The following is a 20,340-nucleotide window of genomic DNA, read 5'->3' as shown; positions in this document are numbered from 1 at the left end:
CTGTACAGACACTGACACATCCATGCACACACACTGTACAGACACTGACACAGCCATGCACACACACTGTACAGACACTGACACAGCCATGCACACACACTGTACAGACACTGACACAGCCATGCACACACACTGTACAGACACTGACACAGCCATGCACACACACTGTACAGACACTGACACAGCCATGCACACACACTGTACAGACACTGACACAGCCATGCACACACACTGTACAGACACTGACACAGCCATGCACACACACTGTACAGACACTGACACAGCCATGCACACACACTGTACAGACACTGACACAGCCATGCACACACACTGTACAGACACTGACACAGCCATGCACACACACTGTACAGACACTGACACAGCCATGCACACACACTGTACAGACACTGACACATCCATGCACACACACTGTACAGACACTGACACAGCCATGTACAGACACATCCATCCATACACACACGCACCGCATCTCCCACCCTGGCAGCGCCGCTGAGTCCCGGGGCCACCTACCGTGCTGCTGTCACTGTGTGAGGACAACTTGTAGCGGGAGCCCCAGTCCAGTTGGCGGCGGCTGTGTGGTCCTTTCAGCCGGCAGAGCTTCCACCCTGTGCCCGGCGCCTCCGGGTGGTGAGCGGAGCGGCAATAAAACCGGGGAGAGGAGGAGGAGGCGGCGGGCGGGGAGAGGATACAACGCGCATGCGCACAGTACTATGTGATCAACGGGGGCGATAGGAGGGGGGGAGGTGATACGGATGGGCGGGGGGGACAAATTCAGCAGAAACTGCGACACCCCCATTAGGCAGAGCCACAGCAGGCAACGAAGGCATGGGGTGTGCACGGCGTGGTGCCTGCAGCACGGAGCTTACGGGGGTTTCTACCTTTGGGGGAATTGTTTTCTTATGTACACGCCTGTGTATCAGACAGTCATTTTTCCAATTGAATTTCATGACGAGTATTGCCCGCCTGCCTCCGCTCTCCCCCGGTACCGGGCTGAAGTTGGCTTCTTACAAATGGGTTTTCTTTTGTTTTTTTGTTGTTTTTTGTTTATTTTTACAGGTTTAGCAACAAAAGTCCCAATGATCAAATCCAATGTACCGAGGATTCCCGGATGTGAGTGCACCGAAAGGCGGCTGCCTTCTGATAGACTGGCGTCAGAGGGGACACCGGAGGGCGGCATTCTAAGGGTTAAGTGCCCCTCACATTGTTATGCCCACATCTGTTGGAATTCCACTCCCACCGGCCCATCAGGTCCTGGGCGTCAGCCCTGGCATCAGAGTGGGCACCGAAGGGCGACGTTGTAAGGGTTAAGTTACTGTGGGCACTGACGGCACGTGGCCCTTATATCGTGATGCCCACATCTGTTAGAATTCCACTCCCTCCCGCCAGTCCATCAGGTCCTGGGCGTCAGCTCTGGCATCAGAGTGGCCACCGAAGGTCGGCGTTGTAAGGGTTAAGTTACTGTGGGCACTGACGGCATGTGGCCCTTATATTGTGATGCCCACATCTGTTAGAATTCCACTCCCTCCCGCCGGTCCATCAGGTCCTGGGCGTCAGCTCTGGCATCAGAGTGGCCACCGAAGGTTGGCGTTGTAAGGGTTAAGTTACTGTGGGCACTGACGGCACGTGCCCCTTACATCGTGATGCCCACATCTGTTAGAATTCCACTCCCTCCCGCCGGCCCATCAGGTCTTGGGCGTCAGCCCTGGCATCAGAGTGGGCACCGAAGGGCGACGTAAGGGTTAAGTTACTGTGGGCACTGACGGCACGTGGCCCTTATATCGTGATGCCCACAGCTAATTCCACTCTATCCCGCCGGCCCCTCTGGTTCTGGGCATCAAAGGGGCCAAATGTCCAATTCTCCCACATATGAATGAGAAACACTAAAATTACTTAAACATTGTTTTGCAGATTGCAGTAGAATAACATGCCACGTCCATGTGAACCTCTTCTGCACACAGGGAAACCAAAAGAGAGATTCTAAAACCTTTAAAAAATATTCAAGCCATAAAAAATGGCTGCCGTCCCTTCCTGATTACAAGGTAAGGACTCATACCCATCTGCGAGAGAAAAAAACGGTCCGAATTCCGGACCGAGAAAACAGATGAGTGCCATGCGATTTCTGTGTGATATTTAAAAGGAACATCTGTATGACATGCGTATGCAATGCAATTTTAACATGAGCTTTTACATACAACAGTTTTCTGTGCTTTGCACCGTGCTTTAAAATAATATTTTTCAAAACACACACACACATATACACATACACACACATATGATATACACTGCTCAAAACAATAAAGGAAACACTCAAATAACACATCCTAGATCTGAATGAATGAAATATTCTCATTGAATACTTTGTTCTGTGCAAAGTTGAATGTGCCGACAACAAAATCACACAAAATCATCAGTGGAAATCAAATTTATTAACCAATGGAGGCCTGGATTTGGAGTCACACACAAAATTAAGGTGGAATGTAATGTCCTTAAAACAAGTCAAAATGATGCTCAGTAGTGTGTGTGGCCTCCACGTGCCTGTATGACCTCCCTACAACTCCTGGGCATGCTCCTAATGAGGCATTGGATGGTCTCCTAAAAGATCTCCTCCCAGACCTGGACTAAAGCATCCGCCAATTCATGGACAGTCTGTGGTGCAACGTGACGTTGGTGGATGGAGCGAGACAAGATGTCCCAGATGTGCTCAATCGGGTCTGGGGAACGGGCGGGCCAGTCCATAGCTACAATGCCTTTATCTTGCAGGAACTGCTGACACACTCCAGCCACATGAGGTCTGGCATTGTCCTGCATTAGGAGGAACCCAGAGCTAACCGCACCAGCATATGGTCTCACAAGGAGTCTGAGGATCCCATCTCGGTTCCTAATGGCAGTCAGGCTACCAAAGAAATTGTCAGGAACACCGCACTGCACTTGCTCACTGAGCCAGTGCGCGTGTCCTGAGTACAAAATCAGTGCAAAAAAAGATACCTGTGGAGCGGGGCAGCAGTGGTGACAATGCGTGCTTCAGACTATCAGGACCTGAAGCACGTGGCTGCTGGGGGCGTGACCTAAGCTCCACAGAGCTAGGAGCTGCAGGGAAACTCCTAGAAAGGTAACTACGGGACAAGTTACCAAGGGGCATAGACAGGGACGTAAACCAGATCAAGCCGGTCAAAGCACGAGATAGCAGGACAGTACCAAAGGGTTAGACAGAGCGAATAGTCAGGACGTAGCAATAGATCAGAAAACCAGAACGGGCAATGGACGGTAAAAATAGGGACAAACTGTAATGGAGTAACAATAGCCAAGCCAGTAGGTCAGAACCGGAGAAGACAATAGTACCAAAATGAGAGACGGAGTACAGAGTGAGGGACAACCCTCGTCTGTGGACGTCGGGCACTCAGACCATCCTCATGGAGTCGATTTCTAACCGTTTGTGCAGACACATGCACATTTGTGACCTGCTGGAGGTCATTTTGCAGGGCTCTGGCTGTGCTCCTGTTCGTCCTTGCACAAAGGCAGAGGTAGGGGTCCTGCTGCTGGGTTGTTGCCCTCTATCGGCCCCCTCCAAGTCTCCTAGTGTACTGGCCTGTCTCCTGGTAGCGCCTGTGGACACTACACTGACAGACACAGTAAACCTTCTTGCCACAGCTTGCATTAATGTGCCATCCTGGATGAGCTTCACTTCCTGAGCCACTTGTGTGGGTTGTAGAGTCCGTCTCATGCTTCCACAAGTGTGAAAACAACCAACATTCAAAAGTGACCAAAACATCAGCCAGAAAGCATTGGTACTGAGATGTGGTCTGTGGTCCCCACCTGCAGAACCACTCCTTTATTGAGGGTGTCTTGATAATTGCCAATAATTTCCATCTGTTGTCTATTCCATTTGCACAACAGCATGTGAAATTGATTGTCAATCAGTGTTGCTTCGTAAGTGACCAGTTTGATTTCACAGAAGTTTGATTTACTTGGAGTCATAATGTTAGGAACGGCGGAACGCACTAAATAAAAATAAATAATAAAGTGCGTTCGCCGCTTGGGGCCCATCGTGCAGTAGGTGTTACACCACTGCTTGGTAATGACAGACGAGTGTTATACTGTTAGAGTGTTAGAGTGTTAGCGACTCCTGGAGTGGACCCTCTGGGTCGCGGCACCAACCCTCCCAGGGCGAGCTAGCCTAGTGAGGACCACCCCCTATACGGGGAGTGTCAGGAGCAAGCCCCAGGGGATACGATACCACGACTGCTGGCACCAGGCGGCCGGCTCACAGGAGATACGAGACTGTGTGACTGGAGGGTGCAGGATACTAGGGAACACAGGAGAGTACACGGGAGTGCGCTGAGTACAGGGTAGTGCTAGACGGGTACACGTGGGCACATAAGGCGTGTAGCAAGTAACAGAACACAGGAATAGAGTGAATGCCAGGAGGCACGGCGGAGCAAGAAACAAGGGACAGGATACGAGAGGATGTGCCAGGAGGCACAACTGAGCATGAAGCAACAAGGGTTCAGAGCAAGTGCTAGGAGCACCACAGAATAGCAGACAGAGCAGAGGACCTGAGAACAGCGCACAGCCAGGCTGGGACACAGCTGACCCAGCCAGGAAGCACAACAATAATCAGGCACCTCCCCTAGGGGGAGGTCGTCTGATATAGCACATGACTACTACTGGTTCCGGGTCAGGACCTGGCCCGAAAGCACATGACCACTAGTGGTTCCGGGGCAGGTCCTCCAATACCATAGAGAGGACCGAGCCCTATACAGCACTGACAGGAACGCGCAAGCGCAAACGTGACATGGAGGAGAAGACCCGGGGACGAGAGTTGCGCGTGCGCACCCGACGGGGACCCCTGAGGGACCGCAGTACCGGAGGGAGTGACGTCGGGGCCGAAGCCCCGCCTCCTGGTGAGCGCGGCATAACAGTACCCCCTCCTTTAAGCCCCCTCTCTCTAGAACTGGAAAATAGCACCTTGACACTAGGAGCGGGATCCAGACACTTCCTAACTGCATGAGGACCAATGAGATCCAGAGTCTCAATACGAGAAAATTCGTTCTCCTGCCATACCCTGGAGAACTCCACGGACAGAGAGTCGGAGGCAGGTATCCCTGAGACAGGTCGAACCGGCAGAGGCACACAGACATGCTTGGAGGCCAAAGTGGTGGTGCAGTCATTGGAAGTCAATTCATCCTTAGGAGGCGAGCTGTCGGAGGATGGTTGCTTGGGAAGTCTCTTCTTGGCACACGATGGGCAAGCAGCCACGAAGTCTTTGACGTCCTGAGCAATAGACGGCCACCAGTAATCGTGGGATAAACGGGAGAGTGTCCTCTTGGCACCAACATGACCGGCAGCCGGAGAAGAATGTCCCCAGGATAACACACCTTTACGGTTACCTTTAGACACAAAGGTCTCCCCTGGACGCTGGGGCGTCAACTTGACGGAAGCCACGGTAATTACCTTGGGACGGTCACTTGACGGAGATGGGGACTGACTCTCAGCCCCCCTGTAGATAATGTCACAAGTCACAGACCGGTTGCTTGAAGGATGTGGAGACTGACTCTCAGCCTCCTTCTCGACAATGTCACAAGTCACAGACGGGATGCTTGACGGATGTGGAGACTGACTCTCAGCCTCCTTCTCGACAATGTCACAAGTCACAGACGGGATGGTGGACGGCGGACCTATAACCGTCGAAGACGAGCAAGCAGGGTTCTTCGGATGAATGAACAACAGGCAACTCTTTTGACAGGACGGTCCCCAATGGAGTATATCACCAGATTGCCAGTCCAGGGTCGGCCCATGAATACGTAACCAAGGAAGGCCAAGAAGAAGGGTATGAGGCGAAGTCGGCAATACGTAGAAGGAGATCCGCTCCCGATGACGTGCCAATCTGCAACTCAACTTCCACAGTGACCTGGTTAACGGTGTCCTGCAAGGGCTTATCGTCGACCGGAACTACTGACCTAGGAGACTCCAGGGATCTGACAGGGATGCGAAACTTCTTAACTGCCTCGAGACTAATAAAGTTACCCATTGCGCCAGAGTCCACAATAGCTTTCACAGCAAAAGTCTCGAAACCAAAATTCAGGGAGACAGGCACGGTCAGGGGCAGAAAGGAATCACATACACTTGAGGAGACCTCACTTAACAGTCCCAGGCGGAGAGACTTCCCCGGTCTCTTGGGACATGAGCGTAGAAAGTGGGAGGCATCCCCAAAATAGAAACAGAGCCCTTGTGCCTGCCTTTTCACATGACGCCGTTGAGCTATCTGGAGGCGATCCACCTGCATAGGCTCAGGTACCGGATCTGCCGCAGATAACTCGGGTAACGGATGAGAAAAACTGCGAGTGGACGAAGAGAGGCGAGAGGACCCTCTCTCTCTGGCTGACTCGCGGGTGCGCTCCTGGAAGCGCAAATCAATGCGTGTCGCGAGAGAGATAAGATCCTCCAAATTGGTAGGGGTATCTCGGCCCGCCAGTTCGTCTTTGATCCGACCGGACAGACCACGCCAAAAGGCCCCTACGAGGGCATCATTATTCCAACCTAGCTCAGAGGACAAAGTGCGAAAACATATCGCGTATTGTCCAACCGATAGAGAACCTTGACGAAGATTAAAGAGGGACTCGGTGGTGGAAGCAAGGCGACCCGGCTCGTCGAACACCTTACGGAAAGTGTCCAAAAAGATGGAAAGCTGAGCGACGAGCGGGTCATCACGCTCCCAAAGGGGATTCACCCACGCAAGCGCCTTACCCTCTAAGTGAGAAACAATAAATGCTATTTTAGCACGATCGGTGGGGTAATGCTGCGGCAAAAACTCAAAATGCAAACGACACTGGTTCAGGAATCCGCGACACAACACAGGGTCACCACTATACCGGGGTGGCTTACATAGGCGCGGAAGCGAGTGTGGAACATGGCCTGGGCAGATTGTATGGAAACGAGCCGATTATCTACCGACGCTATATAGTTGAGAATCTGAGCCTGGGAGTCACGTTGCTGCGCAAGTTCCTGCTGGAGACTAGCCAACTGGGCAGCATTCCCAGGCTCAGAGGACTGAGAGGCAGATAAACCGGACTCCATGGACTTGAGAAATGCCATAATCCTAATCTGGTTTTCCCGGAGGAACGTCAGCTCCTTTTGGACGGAAGCCGCAGTACCAGCGGGGTCCATGGCCTGATTATACTGTTATACTGTTAGAGTGTTAGCGACTCCTGGAGTGGACCCTCTGGGTCGCGGCACCAACCCTCCCAGGGCGAGCTAGCCTAGTGAGGACCACCCCCTATACAGGGAGTGTCAGGAGCAAGCCCCAGGGGATACGATACCACGACTGCTGGCACCAGGCGGCCGGCTCACAGGAGATACGAGACTGTGTGACTGGAGGGTGCAGGATACTAGGGAACACAGGAGAGTACACGGGAGTGCGCTGAGTACAGGGTAGTGCTAGACGGGTACACGTGGGCACATAAGGCGTGTAGCAAGTAACAGAACACAGGAATAGAGTGAATGCCAGGAGGCACGGCGGAGCAAGAAACAAGGGACAGGATACGAGAGGATGTGCCAGGAGGCACAACTGAGCATGAAGCAACAAGGGTTCAGAGCAAGTGCTAGGAGCACCACAGAATAGCAGACAGAGCAGAGGACCTGAGAACAGCGCACAGCCAGGCTGGGACACAGCTGACCCAGCCAGGAAGCACAACAATAATCAGGCACCTCCCCTAGGGGGAGGTCGTCTGATATAGCACATGACTACTACTGGTTCCGGGTCAGGACCTGGCCCGAAAGCACATGACCACTAGTGGTTCCGGGGCAGGTCCTCCAATACCATAGAGAGGACCGAGCCCTATACAGCACTGACAGGAACGCGCAAGCGCAAACGTGACATGGAGGAGAAGACCCGGGGACGAGAGTTGCGCGTGCGCACCCGACGGGGACCCCTGAGGGACCGCAGTACCAGAGGGAGTGACGTCGGGGCCGAAGCCCCGCCTCCTGGTGAGCGCGGCATAACAACGAGCAATATGGCGGTATAATGCGCACGGGTTAGACTTCACCCGAAGTGCGCAAAGCGGGCTCTGTTCACACACAGAGGCGCCTAAACATACGAAAACGCTGAGCCTGTTAGTGTCAGATCACAGAGAAATGCACACACAGTATCTGGTCACAGGAGCAGGACCAAAGGCAGAGGAGCTGCATCCGTCTAGACCTACCGTGTGTGCGGCGTCGCTACTGCGGACACCAAGGAGGGCTGCAACTTCAGCGTGGCGTAGGGCACGGCCGCTAGACGACAAGGCTAGGAAGCAGGCGCAATGTCGGACGCTAGAGCAGAGGTGCGGTGTGCACAGTGGCCTAAGGTTTGCCACTGACTGCTGCACTAATTCCCTATCCATATGCTTAATATCAGAGGGAAGGGGTTTCAAATGAGTCAGTCACCAGAGTCATACATCCGTCACCATTCACACATTTAGCTTGAAAAGTCTACTAGGGCATGGCCGAACGGTCATGCGCGCTTTTTATAGCCGTGTGGGACCTTCCAGATCTCTGAGATGGACCAATGAGATCTGGAGCAGGACCTGGGCACATGACTCCTGATCTCCAATGGGAGATTGCCTCGTGAGCATGCCCAGTAGGAGTACAGAGGGACTTAGTCTCTGGAGCGGTCTGCTGTAAAGTAATCTCTGCAGTAGATAGCAGGAGACCGCAGAATGTGAGGCTCTGGATTCCTGCAGAGCAGACGCAGAAACCCGACGCCTAACATTACCCCCCCTCCTAGGGCCCCCTACCTTCTGAGCCTTCCAATCCACCACCTTGTGCCCATCAGAGGCATAGGTCTCAGACTCGTCCGAAGGCAAGTCTGATGTCACGGTAGATGACACGGAAAACTGGGACCCGTGGAAGGTATCAGGCGGCAAGATCGCCAGGTTTAAGAAGGGACACGTGGGATACAACGGGAGTGGCAAAACCGCCCGGAGCATAGGATGAAGTGGAACGCCGCGGTGTGTCGGCGGACGTTTCCACTCTCTGTTTAAGGAGGCTATCCCGAGCACATGAGGCGCATGCCCGAATATATTTTTTAATGTCCCGAGCCCTGTGTGGCCACCAATATGACCCTGCCAGGAGTTTTGTGGTCTGCATGTAGCCACAGTGACCACCCGCCCTAGAGGCGTGTGCCCACGCGAGAACCTTCAGCCGAAGGCGAGGGGGGACAAAGGTCTTGCCCGGCGGCACAGAGTTTGGCCATTGCGGGGCCCCGTTATCCTGGGGAACAGAGTGTTGACAGTGGTAGCCGCAAGTGGAGCTTAGTGCCGGACTAGCCTCGAGACTGGCACGAGACACCTCCATGGGCTCTGGGAGTGAACACTCTGGCTCGGGTGATTCCAGAGGTTCAAAGAGGTTGGGAGCCGGAGTAACCCTCCGTCTGGATTGAGCACGCTCCAGCCCGCGATCCAAGAAACGGAGATCAATGCGGGTGGCAATTGCAATCAGCTCCTCCAGACTTGCAGGAACCTCTCTGGTAGATAGAACATCCTTAACATGCTCAGCTAAACCTCTCCAAAACACAGGGATGAGGGCTCTTTCAGACCACTCCAGCTCTGAAGCCAGTGTCCGAAAACGAACAGCATACTGGCTGACCGAGAGTGATCCCTGAGTTAATGCAAGGAGCTGAAGAGAGGTATTGTGTGTAACCTGTGGTCCCAATAAAACCTGCTTGATGTTAAGAACTGAGCAGCGGTCCGAACCTCAGGGTCACCACGCTCCCACAGTGGCGTGGCCCACTCCAACGCCCTGCCCGACAGAAGGAAAATAAGAAACCCCACCTTAACCCGTTCCGTAGGGAATCACGCAGCCAGTAACGGTGACCACTCTCTGCTCATTCTTCTTGACCTATCTGCAGCTTTCGATACTGTTGACCACCATCTCCTACTCTCTAGGCTCCAGTCACTAGGCATTAAGGACACTGCACTCTCCTGGTTCTCTTCCTATCTCTCTGACCGCTCCTTCAGTGTTTTGTTCTCTGGCTCCACGTCATCTCCTCTTCCTCTTGCTGTCGGGGTACCTCAGGGCTCAGTCCTTGGCCCCCTTCTTTTCTCTCTCTACACGGCCCCAATTGGACAGACCATCAGCAGATTTGGCTTTCAGTACCATCTTTATGCTGATGACACACAACTATATACGTCTTCCCCCGACCTTACCCCCGCTGTACTACAGAACGCCAGTGACTGTCTGTCCGCAGTCTCCAATATCATGTCCGCTCTCTATCTGAAGCTCAACCTCTCCAAAACTGAACTTCTTCTGCTCCCGCCGTCTACTAACCTCCCTAAATCTGACATTTCCTTCTCCGTGGGTGGTACCACAATAACACCCCGGCAGCAGGTGCGCTGTCTGGGTGTTATGTTTGACACCAATCTCTCCTTTACATCCCATATACAATCCCTTGCCCGCTCTTGCCGCTTACACCTAAAGAACATCCCTAGAATCCGCCCTTTTCTCACTATGGAAACAACAAAAACCCTCACTGTTGCATTGATCCACTCTCGCCTGGATTACTGCAACGCTCTATTAATTGGCCTCCCCGTCACTCGACTATCCCCTCTCCAGTCCATACTCAATGCAGCAGCCAGGATCGTCCATCTGGGTAATCGGTACTCGGACGCGTCCGCTCTTTGCCAGTCCTTACATTGGCTGCCCATTCATTATAGGATCCAATTCAAAGTACTTGTTCTCACCCACAAAGCTCTCCACAGTGCGGCACCCCCTTACATCTCTTCTCTCATTTCTGTCTATCGGCCTAGCCGATCGCTGCGCTCTGCAAACGACTTTCGACTAACCTCTGCACTAATCCGTACCTCCCACTCCCGACTCCAAGACTTCTCCCGTGCTGCTCCTATCCTCTGGAATGCTCTACCCCAAGAAATCAGGACTATCCACAATTTGCATAGTTTTAGGCGCTCCCTCAAAACACACCTGTTCAGAGCGGCCTATCACATTCACTAATCAAAGTCATTCTCTGTGTAAGTGTGCGTGCGTAGCCCATTCACTATCTCCATCCATCCTTCACTCCTGCAAGATGGCTGGACCTTCATTGTAAATACACCATTGTAAATACACACCTGTACTCTGTATCTCCCTCACCTCATTGTAGATTGTACGCTCTCACGAGCAGGGTCGTCTTATTTCGTCTTATTTTGCTTTAATTATTGTATTGTTAGCGTTGTTACTTATGACTTGTGTTTTGAAACTGTTAAACTGTAAAGCGCTGCGGAATATGTTGGCGCTATATAAATAAAGATTATTATTATTAACTCCAGCTGGATAGAGCACTGGCTCACGAAACCCCTACAGGAGGCGCAATCGCCAGAAAATGTATCGGGCAACGGGAGGCGGGAAACTGTCGGCGCAGGGGAGGACGTGGACATACGTGCAACCGCCTCTGCGATCGCCTGTATAGCAGCCTCCGAAGACTTCGTCGCTGAGATAACACTCAAGAGTAGCCAACCGGCCCTCTAGCTCATGAATGCACTGAAGGAGTTGCTGCTGATCTGCCATTACTAGCCAGACCCTGGCGCTAGTATAATGTTAGGAACGGCGGTACGCACTAAATAAAAATAAATAATAAAGTGCGTTCGCCGCTCGGGGTCCACCGTGCAGTAGGTGTTACACCGCTGCTAGGTAATGACAGATGAGCAATATGGCGGTATAATGCGCACGGGTTAGACTTCACCCGAAGTGCGAAAAGCGGGCTCTGTTCACACACAGAGGCGCCGCAACATAAACATACGAAAACGCTGAGCCTGTTAGTGTCACAGACCACAGGGAAATGCACACACGGTATCTGGTCACAGGAGCAGGACACAAGGCAGAGGAACTGTGTCCGTCTAGACCTACCGTGTGTGCGGCGTCGCTACTGCGGACGCCAAGGGGGGCTGCAACTGCAGCGTGGCGTAGGGCGCGGCCGCTAGACGAAAAGGCTAGGAAGCAGGCGCAATGTCGGACGCTAGAGCAGAGGTGCGGTGTGCACAGTGGCCTAAGGCTTGCCACTGACTGGCGCTGACTGCTGCACTAATTCCCTATCCACATGCGTAATATCAGAGGGAAGGGGTTCAAATGAGTCAGTCACCAGAGTCATTCATCCGTCACCATTCACACATTTAGCTTGAAAAGTCTATACTAGCGCATGGCCGAACGGTCATGCGCGCTTTTTATAGCCGTGCGGGACCTTCCAGATCTCCGAGATGGACTAATGAGAGCTGGACCTGGGCACATGACTCCTGATCTCCAATGGGAGATCGCCTCGTGAGCATGCCCAGTAGGAGCACAGAGGGACTTAGTCTCTGGAGTGGTCTACTGCAAAGTAATCTCTGCAGTAGATAGACAGCAGGAGACCGCAGAATGTGAGGCTCTGGATTCCTGCAGAGCAGACGCCGAAACCCGACGCCTAACACATATTCTGTTGTTTAAGTGTTCCCTTTATTTTCTTGAGCAGTGTGTATATATATATATATATATGTATATATATATATACTGTGGTACAGTAAAGGGTGTTTTACTGGATGGAAGATATGTTTCTCCTAGCAGATTAATGTTTGGCCGGGTTTTTCCTTAACGACGGGACCTGCTATGATGTCAGGGTCACGTGATCAGCCCGTGTGATGTCTACCTCACTTGTGGGAGGGGTTAGACCCTATGTAATGGAGGTTGGTAAATGCCACAGTGTGAGTGTGTTTCTGGAAACTACTTGGGACTTGTGTGGACGCAGCCTGCAACTTGTATATAGGATTCCCGTGCTGCAGGACTGTTGCAGCAAGACTCGGAAGAACCCCGGGAATGGCACCTGGCAGATGCCGCAGTACCTGGCAGCCTCTTAGTTACGCCCGTCCCGTGCAAGGGGTGAGTCTGGACCAGTGGTTCTCCAAGCTGGAGTATGTGTTTTATTTCCCTCATGTTTTGTTAAGCTGCTGGTTACTGAGTGACATTAAAACCACTGAAATTGGACTTTATGCCTGTGTGTTGCCTCGTTACTGCCGCCCAGCTATTGCCTACCAGAGCGAATCCCTACAATTGGTGGAGAATGCGGGCACAAGCAGTGAGGCCAGGCTGTTTTTATTTTTGATTTGCACCCCAGGCACAGGTAACACACTGAATGGGAGACAAGGCAGAAGACAGGCGAACAGGGGAAGTATGAACACTAGGCAGGTAGACGGGAGAGGCAGGACAGAGAAGACACTGGAGCTTAAGGCGGACAAGGAAAGGCTGGAGGTGCAGGGAGAGGAACGAGGTAAGGCCTGGGACACAGCGAGCGCTGACAAGAAGACAGCGTCACCTCAATCGATAGTCAGGCGTCTTACCTGGCCTGACGCCGATCGTAAGTAGTCAGTGGGCACCGCCATGTCAGGGGCGGCGCCACCGCGTCACCGCTCCCAGGGTCCTGAGCGCCAGGATCCACACAGTGCGCAGGCGCCCGACGCCAAGATACCCGGAAGCCGGGCGCGGGGACACGTCGGGAAGCGGGAGCGTGCCGAGAGGTGCGCGCAACTGGTCAGACAGCGGGAGGGACCGTGACAGTACCCCCCCTTTACTCCCCCTCCTCCTAATGCTGGTGAGAAATCGTCTCATAATAAGGGGAGCATTAATATTCTCACGGGGTTCCCATGATCTCTCCTCAGGACCGAAACCTTTCCAATCAACCAAAGACAAAGTTCTTCCTCTAACTGTCTTCATAGCTAATATATCACGCACCTCAAAGATGTTATCTGAACTACAAGGTTGGGAAGTCTGAGAAGACGCCGAGTGAAAGTGGTTAAATACCGCAGGTTTGAGGAGAGATACATGAAAGGTATTGGGGATTTTCAGTGAGGTGCGCAATCTCAACTTGTAGGCCACGTCGTTGATACGACTCAAGATCTCAAAGGGACCAATGTAACGTGGACCTAACTTATAGGAGGGAATCTTTAACCTGATATACTGTGAGGATAACCAAACCCTATCTCCTGGGCAATACGGGGGAGCGTCTAACCGTTTTTTGTCAGCATACCTCTTCATCCTGAGGCTAGCTCTTTCAAGGGCTTCTTTGATCTCCATCCAAATCTGAGAGAAGTCCATAGACAAGGAGTCCGCTGCCGGTACACCCGAGGTAGGGGAAACAGGAAGGGGGATGCCAGGGTGTTGACCAAAAACCACAAAAAAGGGAGACTTAGAGAAAGCTTCGCTTGGATGATTGTTATAGGCAAATTCTGCCCAAGGAAGAAGAGAGACCCAGTCATCTTGGTGAGCACTGGAGAAATGCCAAAGGTAGGATGTTAGAGCCTGGTTGACACGCTCTACTTGACCATTAGACTGGGGGTGATAGGCTGAGGAAAAATCCAAAGTTATCTTCAACAATTCGCAGAGAGCTCGCCAAAATCGGGAGGTAAACTGGACCCCTCGATCTGAGAGAATATGCTGAGGAAAACCATGGAGGCGGAAGACGTGGAGTAGGAAGATCTTCGCCAACTCGGGAGCAGTAGGCAGGCTAGGCAGTAGAATGAAGTGGGCCACTTTGGAAATCCGATCCACGACCAGCAATATAACCGTACATCTTGAAGAAGGAGGCAAATCGGCGACGAAGTCCATAGCAACATGGGTCCATGGATTTGCAGGCACCGGTAGCGGATGTAGGAGTCCCGAAGGAGGGTGTCGAGGGACTTTGTTCCGGGCACAAGAAGGACAGGAGGCGATGAAATCCAGGACGTCTTCGCGAAGCGAAGGCCACCAATAATGGCGGGAGACGAGAGAGAGTAAAAAACTAAATTAAAATGAAAAAACTCCTGCATGTCCAGAAAACTTAGCCGAATGGCTCCAACGTAGGACCTTCAGTCTGTCTGTACTTCAAACAAGGGTTTTACCAGAAGGTGGGGAAACCAGGTTCAGTGGGGCCACAGTAAGGATTTTGGCCGGGTCGATGAGATGTGCCGTTCCCTCTTCCTTATCCACTGACAAGAATGACCGTGATAGGGCATCAGCCTTAATGTTCTTATACCCGGGTCGGAAGTGGAGTTCGAAGTCAAAACGTCCGAAAAACAATGACCATCTGGCCTGCCGTTGGTTAAGCCTTTGAGCGGACTGAATGTAGGCTAAATTCTTGTGATCCGTGAAAATGATGAATGGATGGACGGCTCCCTCGAGAAGATGACACCATTCCTCGAGAGCCATTTTTATGGCCAACAGTTCTCTATCTCCATTGGCATAGTTTCCTTCAGGAGCAGAGAAGGCTTTAGAAAAGAATCCGCAGGTGAGAGAACGGCCAGAGGGGGATTTTTTCAGAAGAACTGCTCCTGCTCCCACTGAGGATGCGTCAACCTCGAGAATGAATGGCCTATTGGTATCCGGGCAATGGAGTACAGGAGATTTTGCAAATTCTTGTTTCAAGGCTTCAAAGGCGGCCTCCGCATCAGGGGGCCAATGGTTGGGATTGGCTCCTTTGCGGACGAGAGCAGAAATAAGCTTAGTCAAAGAAGAGAAGTGGGGGATAAATTTCCTATAATAATTGGCAAAACCCAAAAAACGCTGAATTGCCTTTACTCCGAGGGGACGTGGCCAGTTGAGAACGGCTGAGACTTTCTCCATCTCTAACCCCGAGCTCGAGACGATGTAACCAAGAAAAGGCAACGAAGTTTGCTCAAAGATGCACTTCTCCAACTTAGCAAAAAGGTGGTTCTCCCTGAGACGTTGGAAGACTTGGCGGACATCTCGACGATGTGTGGCCAGATCGGGGGAGAAGACTAAGATGTCGTCTAGGTAGACCACGACACAGGAGTAGAGGAGATCTCGAAAGATGTCATTAATGAGTTCCTGGAATACTGCAGGTGCGTTGCAGAGACAAAACGGCATAACCAAATACTCGTAGTGCCCATCTCGCGTGTTGAATGCAGTCTTCCACTCATCCCCAGAGCGTATGCGAACAAGATTATAGGCTCCTCGTAGGTCGAGCTTGGTAAACACATGTGCTCCCTTCAGGCGATCAAAGAGCTCAGAGATGAGTGGCAGTGAGTATATGTTCTTTACCGTGATGCGATTCAGGCCACGGTAGTCGATGCACGGGCGCAGAGACCCATCCTTCTTCACAAAAAAGAAGCCTGCTCCTGCAGGGGACGAAGACTTTCGAATGAAAACTCTGGCCAGGTTGTCTTGGATGTATTATGACATGGCTTGGGTCTCTGCCGAGGAGAGAGGATAAATCCTTCCACGAGGAGGAGTGGTACCCGGAACGAGCTCGATGGGGCAGTCGTAGGACGGTGCGGAGGAAGAGTCTCAGCTTCTCTCTTGTCAAAGACATCTGAAAAGCACTGTAAGCTGATGGCAATCCAGAGGGAACAGGGGAAGGACGGGGGATACTTACGGGACGCACTGACAGCAGACACTGAGCCCGACAGGACTCCCCCCAGCGCAAGACGTTGCCGTTATGCCAATCCAAGGTGGGCTCGAGGAGCCGCAGCCAAGGAAGACCAAGTAGGATAGGATGGGAGGTACCGCTAAGACATAAAACGTAACTTTCTCCTTGTGCAGGGCCCCTACTTGCAACCCCACCTCTTGGGTGACAAGTGTAACGGTCTCTTGCAGGGGTCCACCATCTACGGATACGAGAACCTGGGGATTTTCCAAGGTCCTCACAGGAGCAGAAAATTTGTTAACCTCCTCAAGCCTAATAAAATTTCCGGTGGCACCCGAGTCCACATAGGCCACTAAAGAAGCCCGCTTCCCACCAACATGCAAGAGGACAGACAAAGTGAGGGGTTGAGAGGTATCACATATGCCTAGGGAGGCCTCTCTTACCTGGCCTAGGCGGAGACGTTTTCCGGACAATCAGGACAAGTTCGGAGCAAATGGGAACTGCTACCGCAGTAGAAAAAAAGGCCCTGGAGACTTCTCTCCCTATGATGCTGGTCAGAAAGCTTAAGGCGGTCCACCTGCATTGGTTCTGGCGCAGAAGCAGGAGTGAGGATTCTGGGTCGGGGACTGGGTGGTCTGCGAACCGAAGACAATGGACGAGAAACCCTTCTTTCCCGAGCCCGTTCCTGGAACCGGAGATCAATCTGGGTGGCCAGGGACATCAGATCTTCCAGAGCTGTGGGGGTGTCACGACCAGCAAGCTCATCCTTTATACGGCTCGAGAGACCTCGCCAAAAGGCGCCCACCAACGCCTAGTTGTTCCAGCTTAAATCGGAGGACAAGGTCCTAAACTGTATGGCGTACTGGCCCACGGTTTGAGAACCTTGGCAAAGGTTAAACAGAGCTTCAGTGGTGGAAGCTAGATGACCCAGTTCGTCAAATACCCAACGAAAAGTGTCCAAAAAATGGATAACTGGGTGACCGCAGGGTCATCACGCTCCCAGAGGGGATTGACCCAAGCCAAAGCGTCCCCCTCCAAATGGGACATGATGAAGGCCACCTTGGCTCGGTCTGTGGGGTATTGCTGGGGCAGAAGTTCAAAATGAAGGCAGCACTGGTTTAGAAAACCCCAGCACAACTTGGCGTTACAGTTATACCGGGGTGGTTTGGCCAACTGCGAAGGAGGTTGGAAACCGCAGCAGAAGGGGGAGCTGAGGCGGCCGACTGCAAGGAAAGCAATCGATCATCCACCGAAGCCATGTAACTAAGGATATGTGTCTGAGTGTCATGCTGCTGAGCCAATTCTTGTTGTAAGCCAGCCATCTGGGCGGCATTACCAGGGTCAGAGGATTGGAGAGCGGAGAGGCGCGAGTCCATGGTTTTCATAAAGGACATAATGCGCGTTTGATTCTCCCGAAGGAAAACCAACTCTTTTTGAGCAGCCGCGTGTTGTGAGTTCATTCTCTGGTTCACCAGTTGTGAGTTCCCCTTCTGAACTCCCTCTGGTGGTGACGGGAGGTGGTGTGGCTAGTTTGATCGGTGGAGATCTGCCACCTGAGAATGAGGATGACGATTGGATTTCAGGATTCTCAGATTGGATTTAAGACAGCAGACGCCCTATTCAGTTGCTGGTGATTCCTTCTGGCTTGTCAGCTCTTGGTTTTCAGCTCTGTTCCAGTCATCTAAAGCTAAGTTTTTCTGCTTATGTTCACACTTGATTTTGTTGGTCTATTCAGTTTTTTGTGTGGTCTGCCAGCCCCGGCTGGGGGCTGAGCTGAATTTCCACTCTTATTTATCAGTATTTTGCCAATTGGCTTTTTGTCCCTTAGGCTGGTTTCACATTTGCGTTAAAACAACGCTGCGCCCTGCGTCGTTAAGCCCCGCCCCGAGCCGGCTCCCTGCCCGCCCCATCCGGGATCACCGCCTACTTTCGCATTTGCACGCATGCGATCGGCGCACCCTATCTTTAGCATAGGGTGCGCAGATCATGCGCTGCCAGTGTGAAAGTAGCGTGCTGCGCACTTTTGCCGGTGCGCCGTGCGCGCCGAAATGCAGCATGTTGCATTTCGGCGCGCACGGCGCACCGTCAAAAGTGCGCAGCATGCTACTTTCACACTGGCAGCGCATGATCTGCGCACCCTATGCTAAAGATAGGGTGCGCCGATCGCATGCGTGCAAATGCGAAAGTAGGCGGTGATCCCGGATGGGGCGGGCAGGGAGCCGGCTCAGGGCGGGGCTTAACGACGCAGGGCGCAGCGTTGTTTTAACGCAAATGTGAAACCAGCCTTACTAGTTCGGTCTCTTTTTGCTCTGTCTCAGAATATTTCAGAGTGCTGATATTGTGGGAGAAGTCTAGTGACTTCAGGGTTAATTTTGATATCAGAAGTGTTGGACATTATTTTTTGTAGGGTTTTTTGCAGGTTGCAGATAGTGTCTTCCCTTTCCTTTCCTGTCTAGTTAGTTTGGGCCCCATCATTTGCTCAGCCTGTTTTCCTGCCTGTGTTTGTGCCTTCATCTTGTTTCACCGTCAATACTTGTGTGGGGGCTATCTATTCCTTTGGGATCTGCTCTGGGGCAGTTAGTTTTCCCTTTTCTTGCTTTAGGCTTATGTAGTCCTCCGGCCGTGACGAGGCGTCTAGGTTCATCGTAGGCACGCTCCACAGTTACTGCTAGTTGTGTGGTAAGATCAGGGATGTGCAATCTGCATAGTTACCAACCACTCTGGTTTTCTGTGGCTTAGCTTGTTTTGCTTTTTTCTCCTCGGTGACCCATTCATAACAGCCGCGTCCATGGCCTGACTATGCTTTTACGGTTGCTGTTACCGAGTGGAGATGTAGGAACAACCTGGAAGTGGAACCTCTGGGTCACGGCTCCAGAGCCCCCGAGGGCGAGCGGCCCAGGTGAGGCCACCCCTATACAGGGAGTGTTAGGGGCAGGCCCACGGAGGATAGAACCGCGACAGCCGGAACCAAAGGGATGACTGGGGCTAATGGCTGGAAAGGAGACACTGAAGAATCCGAGCTGTTAGGCACAGAAGGACCTAGGGACCACGGAGAATGGGCAGTGTACAGGACCGGGGCACAGGGTGGCACAGGCTGGAGACTGCAATAGAGAGTAAGGCACAGGTAACACACTGAATCGGAGACAAGGCAGAAGACAGGCGAACAGGAGAAGTATGAACACTAGGCAGGTAGACGGGAGAGGCAGGACAGGGAAGACACTGGAGCTTAAGGCGGACAAGGAAAGGCTGGAGGTGCAGGGAGAGAGCTACCAGAGGTAGCGCAACTAGAGGCAGAGGAACGAGGTAAGGCCTGGGACACAGCGAGCGCTGACAAGAAGACAGCGTCACCGCAATCGATAGGAGCCTTACCTGGCCTGACGCCGATCATAAGTAGTCGGTGGGCGCCGCCATGTCGCGGCGGCGCCACTGCATCACCGCTCCCAGGGGCCTGAGCGCCAGGATCCACACAGTGCGCAGGCGCCCGACGCTGAGATACCCGGAAGCCGGGCGCGGGGATGCGCCGGGAAGCGGGAACGCGCCGGGAGGTGCGCGCAACGGAACAGATAGTGGGAGGGACCGTGACAGTAGGTATATTTTTGAGTGAAATGTAAATTGCTCTTTTATTCCATAAACTACTGACAACATACAGGGGTTGGACAAAATAATGGAAACACCTGGAAACAAAAGTTAGTTTAATATGGTGTAGGTCCACCTTTTGCGGTGATTACAGCCTCAATTCTCCGAGGTATGGATTCATACGAGGTGTGAATTGTTTCCAAAGGAATTGTAGCCCATTCTTCAGTTAAAACACCCTCCAGTTCTTTGAGCGACGTTGGCGGCGGAAATCGACGTCTAACTTGAATCTCTAAAATCGACCATAAATGCTTAGTAATGTTGAGGTCTGGGTATTGTGGGGGCCAGATGAGATGCTTAACTTCATTAGAATGTTCCTTGCGCCATGCTCT

General features: G+C 52.4%; 1 protein-coding gene across 4 annotated transcripts in view; it reads right to left on the bottom strand.

Moving 5' to 3' along the window:
* The window catches only part of FUT8 (fucosyltransferase 8), a 316,159-nt gene extending 315,414 nt beyond the window's left edge, over nucleotides 1-745 (bottom strand). For 3 of the 4 annotated variants that reach the window (XM_073551365.1, XM_073551366.1, XM_073551364.1), the window contains exon 1: nucleotides 532-745. The gene's annotated coding sequence lies outside the window, so the exon portion shown is untranslated. The remainder of the gene's footprint in view (nucleotides 1-531) is intronic. The other variant, XM_073551367.1, reaches the window with a different exon arrangement.
* Between the last annotated feature and the right edge of the window lie 19,595 nt (nucleotides 746-20,340).

The sequence above is a fragment of the Dendrobates tinctorius genome, unplaced genomic scaffold (assembly GCF_039654945.1).
Source record: "Dendrobates tinctorius isolate UK_male_01 unplaced genomic scaffold, ASM3965494v1 ptg000175l, whole genome shotgun sequence".
Taxonomy (NCBI): Eukaryota; Metazoa; Chordata; class Amphibia; order Anura; family Dendrobatidae; genus Dendrobates; species Dendrobates tinctorius.
The sequence above is the reverse complement of the archived record's forward strand: the minus strand, read 5'-3'. Positions and strand labels throughout refer to the sequence as shown.